We start from the raw sequence: 13,061 nt of genomic DNA, 5'->3' as shown, positions 1-13,061 counted from the left end.
TTTTAATGACACCGCTGAATGCACCACATGTAAATATTGGACCAGGTTAATAAACTTAGTGTTTGTCAGGTCTTAGCCAATTATTTATCTCAAGGTTGAAATTATAAAATCAACACTACGCACCCTGCCAGAAATTGCAGGAAGTAATTGGTGCACTTTGCGCAGTCGGATTGACTTTGAAGGAATATTTCCGAGATTGACATTATATTTTTTCTTTTTCCAGAGACATAGTGCTGCCATGGTGATGCATCCCAAGTAGTTCCATCCTTAATTAGACTGTAGCTGATGCTACATATGTATGTTATTAAAGATTAATCTGTTGATTATTTTCACAATTAATCAAAGAATCAATTATGTTGGAAAATAGTGAAAAATGGCTGATGAAATCCAAATGCAGCAGATCCTCACAATTAAGAAGCTGAAATTGGGGAATATATGGCAATTTTGCTTGAAACTGGGTGAAACAATTAATGGATGGGCAAAATAGTTGACGATAGTTATCCGGTGATGGAGTAATCAGCTAATTGTTGCAGCTCTATTCGTAATGTCTGACACATTGGGGAATTCATTCTTTAGTCCCTCCCAGTCTAAAAAAAAAAAAAGAAAAAAAAAAAGGCAGAAAATCCATTAGTGCAGAAATGCAATCACACTATTTTGGGGCTGAAACAATATTTCAGGCTCTAACACTAGCTGAATATTGAGGATGCCATCTATAAGAACCTGACCTTTTTTTTTTTTAACCAGATATTAATACACTAATACCCCTTGATTTGTATTTATTTGTTTTGATTTTAATGTGGTGCCATCTATCATTTTGTAACGGGACGACTCTCTTGCTTTAATAATTCTTGTAATGAGAAGATTCACTTGTTGTAATTTCATTTCCGAACAATCATTTTTGGAATAATTCATTTGTAAATTCAATCAAACGCCTCATTAGGAGAAAAATAAACAAAGAAATGACCCACATCAAAGAGAAAAACATTCCAGAAATATATTAAAAGTTTAACTCATGATCAGAGCAGCATCCAATCATTTGAAGCACTGAAAACTCCGAGGCACTCTGAAACAAGATGACATATGATGTAGCAGACTGAAAAAGTCATGTGACTAGGCAACTAGATAACATGCAAATTGAAAGGCAGCAGTGAATTGCACTCTGAGGAGTTATCTGCCCTGTGGAGAGTGCCACTGGCAGCCAGTGTGCTAGCATGCACCGCCACTGAGTGAGTATGAAACCATTTGGCTTGCTGCCTCCAATTCCAAACATTCAGACCCTCTGATGGACTACTCTTCTGTAAGAGTGCTTAGCGTCCACTTTGAATAAATGAACTAGAATTTCTTTTATACACTCTGACTTCATGAATGCTCCAGTTTGTGTATTTCCTCCTGTTCCCCTACACTGCCATTTTTTTCCTTTTCTTTTTTTGAAAACACATCTCATGCTGAACACAAAATGATTTTAATTCATGCTTGTCCTCAACCTTAGAAATATCACTGAGGCTTAACATAATATTGGGTGACTATAAAACTCTCTGTTAAAGCTTTCTTAGCGTTCTGGGTGCATGCAGTTCTTTCACTCAGTTTTTGTCACGTCCTTCATTAACCTGTGCTGTAACACCACCCGCATTCTATAGATGATTATATACACATCATTTACCCAGCACAAAAATACAGCAGTCCAATCATCTCCCATTATACGTAACAGTAGGAAGCCACTCCACACTACAGCGTCATCCCCAACACCCTATATGATTCATCCTTGTTAACCCTCTTTAGGAGTTCAAAGGTGAACTGAGGTTAATAGAGGGCACATAACCATTGACACAAACGTGATAAGTAATTATTGGAATATTGAGCTGCATTCATCTTTGTGTTGTTTTTTGTTTTGTTTTGTTTTTTTAAAATCCTAATCATCATTTCTCTTTTGAGACGCTGCCAGACATCTTAATTACTCTGTTGGCATGTCAGTATATTGTTGTATCACAAATACAAGTAGGTACGCATAAACACTGCTCACTAGCCTAGCCATTTAAAAATAAAGAGATATATGAGCAGAAAATGATTGTTTCTCTGGCTTACCTATTTGAAGATTAACACAATACTAATTAAACTGTCTGAATCAGTAGTTTTGTTTGCAGTTTTTCCAAAGTGTGCTAATTAAAAAAGAAATGTTCCTCCCCCTCCACCATAATTATATTGGAGCTCTTAAGTGAAGTCCCTGTAAATAGTATAATTTCATGGTCAAAAACCTGACTATGATACGGTCACCAAGGTGTGAGGGGGCTTGTTTGTACTGGTTTGTTCAGCAAAATGGAAGTGAATAATAAATTGCAGTGAACATGTATTTCCTTTTAATAGAATGAGCAACTCACTGGGGCATGAAATCATTATGAAACTGTGGCATATGGGAGAGATGGCAGGCGACTGCTCTCACTCACAGTCTTTATCTGAATGAAACCCTCCAAAGTCAAATCACACCAATCAGAGTGTAATCAATAGACAATCATAATGTTTTGTTTGGTGGTGGTCACGAGCAGTGGTGAGAGAGGCCTCTGTTCCCTGATTTCCCTCAGTGAGAATAGGAAAGCACCCCAATTTATGAAGACGTCCATCAGATATCAGCTCTCCTAGTGTGTGCCCTGGGTTTGTTAATAACGAGTGAGACACTTAGGATGGACAGATTAGAGTATATGAGCTGGAGAGCTCAGGTCTTACATGAGACAGTCTCCCTATCATGTGGCTCCAGTGTATATATGTACATAAGTGATTTTAAAGATTCCATGTCCATAACCAAATATAATGCCTAGTTCTTCTCGCTTTAGGTGCAGCTAACAGATAATTCAGTGCTTGAGGTCGACTTAACAGTATCACCACAATTTGGACAATAAAATTCTTGCTGGGAAGGTCAAAGAGAAACAAAACAACACTTTAAATCTAAATGGATGTCCACTTGTGCAAAGGTCAAGTTGCCATAATTTTTTTTTTTTGCTCGGATACTGCTGCATATCACCCTGTCAAATAATGTTCCACTGCAAAAAAATAAACCCTACAAAAATGAAGAAAAACCATCTCTGAGACTCGGTTTTTCATCCTTGGAAAGTTATCTTGGAACTCATTCAAGGCCTTCCCTGTGACTGTGGTGATGCATTGGCTTCTACTTTCCTGAAACTGGGAAGTAGTGCAGTTGGTAACTCAAACACAAAGTGCACATGGGTCCAGCCAAATACATTTAGTGTCCAAAGGCACCAGTGCAATCATAGCACAAATGCTGCTGAACAGTATGGAAAAGAGGCTGAAGCAGGATGAATAAGGATTATGAACATGTGTTCTTTGTGTAGCTGCAACCTGCCATTGCATATACCTACATACTATGCTATACGTACTCAATTTTTGTCCAAAAAAGATTAAAAACACACAAAACAATTGTTTCAAGTCAACTTACTGAAATAACAACTCTTTATTCAACGTATTTCTTTGATCTCGGTGAAAAAACCTAAACTAATTGCAGCTGCTACCATAGCTTCAGTGTTTACTGAAAATGACAGGCTGGTTAAGAAGGCTTTGCTAGTTTGACGAGCTGAGAGGAATAAATTACACTGGTGGCAAAATTAGCTGTTTGAGGAATAAACATAATAAATTCTGCCCCACTTTGTGTTAGCTTCTGTTCCACTAGCTCTTGTTTCTTAGTGTATTTCTATAGAAGGGTTCTAGTTCAACTCAGTAATCATTACAGCCATGTACATTCCCCCACAAGTGGACACATCCTGGCCTTACCCGACCTACATGACACCTTAACTGGACTTCAGACCAAGTGCCAAGACACTGCCCTCATCGTGGCAAGTCTCAAGAAAGTTATGCCAAGTCTTTTTCAGCACATAAAAGGCCCAGCTAGACAGAACAAAACATTGGACCGCCGCTACACACCCTTCAAGGATGACTACAAGGCTATATATCCCCCACCTTTTGGCAAATCTGAACCATGTTGCCATTTTCCCGATGCTGGGATATAAACAAAGAATGGTAAGTTTGCAGACGGCACAGTCGAGGTGGACCAGATCTCAGATGATGACATGACCTAACTGGAGGAGGTGACAGGCCAATCACCAAGGAGCTGATTGTGGACTGTGCCAGGAAGCATCAGAGGTCTTACACTCCACTGACAATTGGCAGGACTCCAGGCAAGACGGTGCCTGTATCACCTCAGACAGCTGAGGAAATTCAAGGTTTCTCACAAAGTCTTGCTATCCTTCTACTCTGCTGCAGTGCAGACCATCCTGATGGGGAGCTTAACCTCCTGGTATGGGAACAGCTTCTCAGGACAGGATGGCCCTGCAGTGGTTTGTGCGATTGGCTGAGCGCATTAAGGCACTCCCCTCCCTGCAGGGCCTATACAACAAGAGGTGCGCAAGCAGAGCTAGGAGAATAGGAAAGGACCCAAACTACCTCAGATATGAACTGTTTGTATGGCTACAATCTCGGACTGTCAATGAATGTTTTTGTTTCCAATATATATTGGAATTTAAAAAAAAAAAAAAAACATTTAAAAAAGACGTTCACTTGTAATAATGAATTTTTGACTGTGGAAACAAAAAGCAGCGTGACTGTGGCAGCTGTTTTTGGATGGGTCTGGGCTGCTGCACTGAATGCACTGCATGATGGAAAAGAGTCACACAAGTAGTTTCTGTTATCCGATAATTAAAGTTTTAGCACTGGGAAAACCTGTTGTAGTCCAACATACTTGAATCTCTGTGGTCATGATGTCCGGTGAAAATAGTTCTTGAGTTAGACGTTAAAATACTATGACTGCCCTCTCTCTTGAGTTTTATTTTGTTTTTGTCGAGTTTGAATGAAATGTGTTTTATGATGATAAAATTATTGTTTCTGTGAATCTGGTGGCTTTAGCGAGAGCAATATCACAGCTGTTCCTGGCTTAACAAAAAGGATCTTACTCTTTAACAAAGATGTCTGTCTCTGTAGGGCTTCTTTCAAAAATGTCAGACACGTACAATAACAATCTGAGCCTGTCAATGGCAAAAACACTTTCAGTGGATGCACATTGACCGTGTGCAAACGGCCAGACAGATTAGATTGCAGTTCATTGCATGGCTGTACTACTCTCCCTTAATACAGGACCAATTTCAAAAATTGTTGTCTCAATTAGTCACATGGACACAAAAACATTGGAACAAAAGCTTCACAATCAGATAATAAGTGACTGGAATTTCTCCCATTTGTCTGGGACATTGAGATCTTCCAGGACATGTGGACATTTATATGTTGAAATAATATGCAAGTAGTATGTCTCTCTGTTTGGTTTACCCTCTTATGGGCTAAGTGCTCCAGCCACAAATCACACTGAGGTACTGAGGAAGAATTTCCCAAGAACATTCACCTAGGTGTATGTTATACCATACCTTGTACTAGGCCTACTGCCATTCAAATGCTTGGCACTTCATTTACACTGTTCACCTTTAAGCTTTGACCATGTTTACAATTTTGATATTGAGATATTTTTGTATATTTAGCTTCTTTGGTATTTATCTGGTATTTTGTTTACAACTATAGCTTTTATGTTTTCCTGTTCTTGCATTGTGCTCTGCCTGGAGTGGCCTGACTACAGTCTGTGCAATAACATTTCACGATACATATTTGTATGTATGTATGAATGACAAATAACAACTTTTGAATCTTGAAGTGCTCTTTCTGAGAAACACTGGTATTCTTACATGGGTATCAACTAAGCCAGTGGACAATAAAAACTTAAGGAGCTTGTCATTTGAAATGCAATCAAACTAGGAGTATTTTGACAAAATTCAAGTACAGCTGTCATCAGTTGGTAGTTGCGCCAGTAAAACTTCCAGCAATTTCCAGAATAAATCTCTGCCTTTTTCATGTCTGAGCACAATGCTGCTGAGAAGAATACATTTTTAAATTGTCAGTTTCAGAAAATAAAGATAGCTGTAATTACCCACATGGCTGTACGCCTCTGCCAGCCAGTCAAGCTGCATTTTACAGTCTGTCCAGACTCATCTAATATATGTAGTGAAGACTTAGCAGGAATTTAATAAATGCTACTAAGTGTCTTTTTTGGTGAAATGGAAGTTATCACTACATTGACATGTATGATTCCAGTGAATAATGTCCAATGAGAAACATGCTGTCTTCCCTTAGAGCCTATTTTTCCCAGAGGACTGATAGAGTGCTTCATCACATGGGGCAACAACAATCACCTGAAGTTCAATATCAGCAGAACCAATGAGCTTGTGTTGGACTACAATGCCTCAAATATGTAAAATGTGGATGCTTCACACACAGCTTCCGACAGGCAGCACAGATGATCAATACAATCAGCACAGTTTCAAGGTGGACACCAAGATTAGTGTCACCAGTTCAATATCTGACCGAATGTGAAATATGGTCACAATCGTTCCTTCTGTTCCTGAATGACAGTGTTGAATAATGGGCAGAAAAGTGTTTTTGCAGAATATTATGATGTCACAGTGAAGTTGACCTTTGACCGTTTGGATTTAAAATGTCATCACTTCATCATTTTATCCAATCAGACATTTGTGTGAACTTGTGTATGAATTCTTGAGTTATGGTCAGAAATGTGTTCTTTTGCACGGTGTCGGCGTGACCTTGACCTTTGACCACTACTTTCTTATCCTTGAGCTAACTGGACATGTGCCAGATGTAATGAAATGTATTCCAGGCTGTCCTGAGATATTACATTCACGAGAATTGGATGGACCCACAGAAGGACAACCTGAAAACATAATGACTCTGGCCTCGACTTGACAGCGTACAGACCTCTGTCTAATTTAATGGTAGGAAAAGGCCCTTCTGACACTATCCACTGTTCCTACTGGCCCTGGAGTGACTCATGCAGCAGTGCCTTCAGACTTCAGAAAACTTAAACGTAGAGTGCAGTGTTTAAGCTGAGAGGTGCATTAGGCCCATCTTCTTGTTGCCCCAAATGCTTTAAGCTAAAAGATTCATCTTGAACAGAAAAGTGCTGCACTGCAGAGGGTTCGCTGAGAATTAGCCGCAAAACTTTCCTGGATCATTTAACCATTGGAGAGCTAACCCCCAGATGACACCCTGAAAAACAGGTTGAAAAGCAGTGGTTTATGTCTATATTGGTGGGTTGAGGTTTAGTTTATGCAGTCAATTTGTTGTCTGTCAGTTCTGCCAGGGGGGAAGAGTAATAGTGTCATCATGGAGAATAATCAGTGGAGCAGAGCACATTAGAGAGGAAGTGTTATTGAGCTATGTGTTGCCCTTTCTTGTTACTTACTGGGAGAACAATTACTGTGTTTGAGTAACCAATGATTGAGACAAGATGTGGTTGCAGTGTGTGTAATTGATGAGCATTGTTGCATTCAAAACAAGGTGAATTTACTTTTAAAGAGTGTGCAGGGTTTTGTTTTCTTTTTAAGTTGCTTTAAGTTTCCAAGAACACTCTTGTGTTCGCCTCAACTGGTGAGATACAACAATGTCACCGTCAGTGCTGTTGAGCAATGCTGGATCACAAATCCATCCATCGGAGCAGGGTGTCCGTGCAGCTCGTTGCCAGTAGCCTTCTTCTCAGCTACACACATGGAGACACAGAAACCCAGAGATACATGTGTACTGTCCATAACACTCACTATAACATGCACATTTATATGAAACATTGGATGTAAATCATACAAGGTCTGATACCCTTTGTTGAGGGTTGGAGGGATATACTTCACAGCCCAGTAGCGCCATCGTGAGACTCTGGAACAGTTGTGATTGCTCATGTCTTTTTATCCAGTATGAGGACAACTTTCTCTGAAATTACCTAAATTCTCAACTCAAACCCATCTAGTGTTTTCTTGTGGAGCTATTCTGTTTCAGATCCACTGTTTAGGTGGTCTGCCCCCATTGTGTTCTGCAGCTCAGACATTTATTCAGTTTAAATCCTCCATCAGATGTAACATTTTCAACTGATCAATTTGAACTGGCTTTGTGTGTTTTTTGAAACAAAAATACAACTTCTGATATCTTTTCCTGCATTTTATTTGTTTATTGGCAGCTGTAAACAAATCCCCCTGATTCCTCACAAAGCTCTATGTTAAACCTTCCATTTATTTATTTACAAAGCTCAGCTATTGTAGAAAAATGAATACAAATAAATGAAATTATATTTAGCAAAATGCTGAAACTAGTCTTCCTGCAGAAACACATTCAAGGGCACGACAAGAGGGTTTTGTCCTGGGAGAGAAAAGTTCTTCAGCTCGAAGATGTTGTGTGATGAAAGCCAGGAGTCCCTGGAAGCATCAGGACCAACCACCTTTCTTCAACCAAAAACAACATCACCATCGGAACATGAAGACCATGTACCAAGCAGGGAAAACCACCCAAACAGCAGCATAAATGGAAAACTACAACCTTGTGCTACTGGGAATCAGTGAGGCAAGATGAACTCAATCCGGACAGAAAAGATTGAGCGGAGAGATGTTGCTGTATTCGAGTCATGAAGAGGACGATGCCCGACACACAGTAGGGGTTGCATGTATGCTTTCAATATCTGTACAGAGACCACTGATTGGACAGGAGGCCTATGGACAAAGAGTCATCACAGCATCGTTCTGAACTAAGAAGCAGAAGATCAAGATGGATGTGATCTAATGTTTCGCACCAACAAACAATAGTGGAGGTGTGAAAGATGAATTCTATGGCAGACTTCAGTACATTCTGGGCAGATGCTCACAGAAAGATGCGACTGTCCTTATCGGAGACTTTAATGCTAAAATTCAAGAAGATAACATCAAATATGAAGAAGTGATGGGAACATGTGACTGAAAGTGCCGAGAATTTCATAGGTGATTGTGCACTGAACAACTTTGTCATTGGAGCATCAAATAGATCACTCCTGTATAAGCAAGAAAACTTATTACAAGGTCACTACAGGACGTGAGAGTAGAAAGGGGATCAGATTATTGCTGTCAAAAATGTCCAAAAATGACATTCAATTATTCCTCCTGAAAGAAACATGCAGGTTCAAACCATTCCTACATCTAACTTTGTGCAATATCTCCATAGGAAGGCCAACCAATAGAAGTTAGAGACAGACCACTTGTAAAGGTGTATTTATTTCAACATAATAGCAGCAGTTGTATCAAGGTGGCCATGCCCCTCCCGGTCCCCCCTTGGCAGCACCCCTGCCCATACTAAATGATTAATTAATTATTAAAACATATAGAACACTGGCCTTTGCATTGACCGGAACCATTTCTCTTTGGTATCTGGCATCGGATGTTAGATGTTAGATGTTAGCGATGATGATGATGTTACTCACAGCTGCTTTTTGAGGTTTTGATCAGTCAGTCTTTGCAAGAGTCAGTGTCGATAAGAACTGCTCACAGTCGTCGACCGTTCCTTTGCAGCTCGATGATTTCACGTTGTTGGTTGTCAGGCACATCAGCTGCTTCGATATTAAACAGCATAGCATATATATTCAATTCCTTTTGTTTACTTTTGATGTCCTGAGCCCTCTCACCAAATGCTTGAAGGAGTTTTAATACTCAGCAGCATATTCAGATGTCATAGCAGGCTTTTGTTCTTGGAAAGTAGGAAAATGTCTTTCTTCCAGTTGCACTTGCCACAGCTTTAATTTCACCTCAAATGATTTCACATTTGAAAGCCGAGAGCTGAGAAGCTGGCTGAACCTTGAGGTTTAGCTGAGAGGTATTTGCTATTGTCCACTGTGAAGGCCAAATTACAGAGACACTTGATGTCGCATCAGGTTTTCCTTCTTCTCTATGAATTAGACAAACAGACTCTCTGGAACAATTTTACTCCTTCACAAATTCTCCCTCTGAGGATTCGGCTTTTTAGCTATTAGCTCTCTCATCACAAAACTTGCCTGCATAACACCATCTCTGTTAGTATGCGGCCTTATGAAAGCTGCTTCTTTTCTTCCCTTTGTTTTTTTTCTTTTGCACTGGCTTGCCTCTTACTTAAAAAAGAAAAGTTTGTCCGTTTTTCTTTGAAAGATGACACTGCACATCTACTTATGTTTTGTTGAGACTTAACATGATGCAATGACGTGATATCAACTGCCGCTTGTCTGTTGTGTTCAGGGACAATTCCGTATTTATGAATTTCCCCGTGGGACCAAACGGTCTTGCAGGTTGTATATGGCCTGGAAGCCACTCCTGGATTAGTTAATATTCATACTGGTGGTGTCTACTGACTGAATTCCAAAGCATTTCCAAACGGGGCTTTATAGATCGCTCCGGAATGCTGAACACTCTCTCTGCGACTGAGCTGGGTTGTGAACTCTGCCATCATTACCACACAGTTGTTGAATTATTTGCTCGTTTCAGCTTGACCTACATTTATTGTCAATCAATGAGAGTGGTGTGGTGTGAGTTGAGTTTCTGTTCCATGTGTGCAGGAAGATTTCAATGTTCTGGTCAAACAGGAGACATTCGAGTCAAATATTATTCATGTTCCTAAATTACCATGTTTTTTTTCCAAGTGACAAATGGGGACAACAATTCTTGAAATTGGTCCAGTATTGAGCAAGAACGCCGCAACCAGCTGACAGCATCTGCAAAACAGGCTGCAGTGTAATCCCTAATCATTTGCGCACCGTCAGTGTACATCTACTAAAAATATTTATTTTTGCCACTGATAGGCTCACATTGCTATTCTAAGTGTCTAACAACATTATGGAAAGCATCCCTACAGAAACCTTTTTGCTCTTGCCAAACCCACCAACACACTTCATTGAAACTCGGTTCATCTTTAGCTGTTCTAACAATCACCACCAACTGTGGCATGGTCGAAATAAACTCTTCATCGACTGAGTTAAAGGTGGAAATATAACAAGAGGAGTGAGAGAGAGGGCAGACATCAGAGAGGCAGTGGGTTAAAACTGTTGGACTTCAACAGATTTTGCTGATTAAAAAAAAAAAGACCTGTAATTATGGGATAATGGGAACTGTGGTTGCAGTGCATTCGGTTCAGTGCCCCAGGCCCACGTGAGAACAACTGCAATAGTCTTCCACAATCAAATATTAATTTTCACAATCAGATGTCTGCTTTTTTAACAATTCAATTATATAATTAAATTCAGAATATTTGTTGACAGCCCTAGAGGAGATCTAGCATCAGGCCACTGCTTGCCAACTGCTGGACTGAAGCTTAAGTTAAAGAAGAACAGGACAGAGACACTGGGAAATTGACAAAATTACATGTGTCGAGAGAGAGACAGACTGAAGCTCTGTAACAAATGTGAAGCTCTCCAGGATCTGCTGGAGGACAAGACCAAGTAGTGGCAAAATGTTAAACATACACTGACATCAAAATGTCAGTTGTTGACTACAGAAAATTCAATGAAAGGAATGGATATCTGCTAAAACTGTAAAGATCAGGGAAAGAAAAGAGATGAAACGAGCAGCAGCAAACAGCTGCAAAAAAGCAACAAAAGCAAAGGCACAAAAAGAGCATACTGATGCTAACAGAGAAGTGATAAAGAGTTTCAAGGCTGACAAGCTGAAATACATTGATAGCTTAGCAGATGAAGCAGAAGAAGTAGCAGGCAATGAAACATGAAGCAGTTGTATGAGACCACCAGAAAGATGTTAGGAATGCTATGTGACAAACAAAGATAAAGAAGGTAACACCTTCATGACCGATGAACGTCTACTCAACAGATGGACAGAACGCTTTGAGCAACTGCTTAACAGACCCCTCACTAAGCTGGCGAACCATATCAAGAATAACTATGCTGGAATGACCTTTAGAGTGACAGGTTGCCAACCAGGGTGGCCTATAACCGTGATTCTTGTTTCCACCAGCTATGGACTGGCTAATGAGAACAACTGAACAAGAAAGAACAGAATACAGAGGACTTTATGGAAACAGCTGGAGCATCTGGACTTTGCAAACAACTTGGCACATGGCCAACATCAGACATAGGGTGAGACCACAAAACAAGCAGCTACCTCCTCAAGTAGGACGTAACACCCATAAAGAAAAGATGAAGATCACAAGGATGAACACATCCAGTGTTGAACCAGTCACACTTGTGTCTAGTGAAGATGCAAAACACAATTGAAGCTCTGTCAAGAGCATGCCAAACCAGCAGTGGGCAATATAACCCTAACTATAAAGCCATTTTGGCCAATCAGAGGCCTGGAAAAAGAACGCCAATACTCATAGGTTACCTGCAACTAGAGATTTTGAGGAGATAACAATGCACAAGCTGATGTCAAACAAAGGAGAGAATGACATGCCCTCTGTCATCGTAAGCCAAAAACTCATCACACAGCTCCATTTTCAGTTACCTAAAATTGCGTTTGTGTCTGGAGGAAGGGACTTTCCCTGGTTGCATTTGGTGGAAGAGCGCTTAACATTTAAAGCTGCAACATAATCTCTGACTACTGCAGCCTTTGTAGTCACCAGTTTTCTCAGTTACATACAGCTGTGTTTCATCAGCAAAGAAATGTCTGACCAAGTAGGTGAACTCACATGGAAAACGAAATATAACCTTGGAGGGACTTTGAAGTATTATGCAGCTAAAAACTGATCAAGAGGATACAGCAATGAACAAGGTGAAAGAGGACTCTTACCAAGAGATATTATATAAACCAATTAAGAGCAGTATCTAATTCCCACCAAAGGGAATGTGCTCGTTGTCATTAGTGAATAGATCTCCAGTATCAGGACCAAGGTGAAGCAGAACTCCAAGCTCTCTCCATTCAGTATTTACAAAAGAAAATAGATTAAAAGCACAGTCCTTTCTTCATATAAATGCTTTGTGTTTCTAAAAAATGTTTCTTGTACATCAGAAGGCAGGTCTGTATCGAGTATGTATTATATGAGTAGACCCTCAAGGTTAGATATTTTGAAGGCAGATGCTGCCTTAATAGAGGTGAACACACACAAATGTTAGACCAACTGATCAGACCAAGCAGGACGCAGCTGGTCCATTTGAGCACATGTCACTTTTTGAATTGTAGCCATCAATTTAACAAATATGAAATGGAGAAATTATGATTTCAATCAGACTTTTGCTTTAG

Source organism: Chaetodon auriga, chromosome 9, assembly GCF_051107435.1.
Source record: "Chaetodon auriga isolate fChaAug3 chromosome 9, fChaAug3.hap1, whole genome shotgun sequence".
Classification (NCBI taxonomy): Eukaryota; Metazoa; Chordata; class Actinopteri; order Chaetodontiformes; family Chaetodontidae; genus Chaetodon; species Chaetodon auriga.
The sequence above is the reverse complement of the archived record's forward strand: the minus strand, read 5'-3'. Positions refer to the sequence as shown.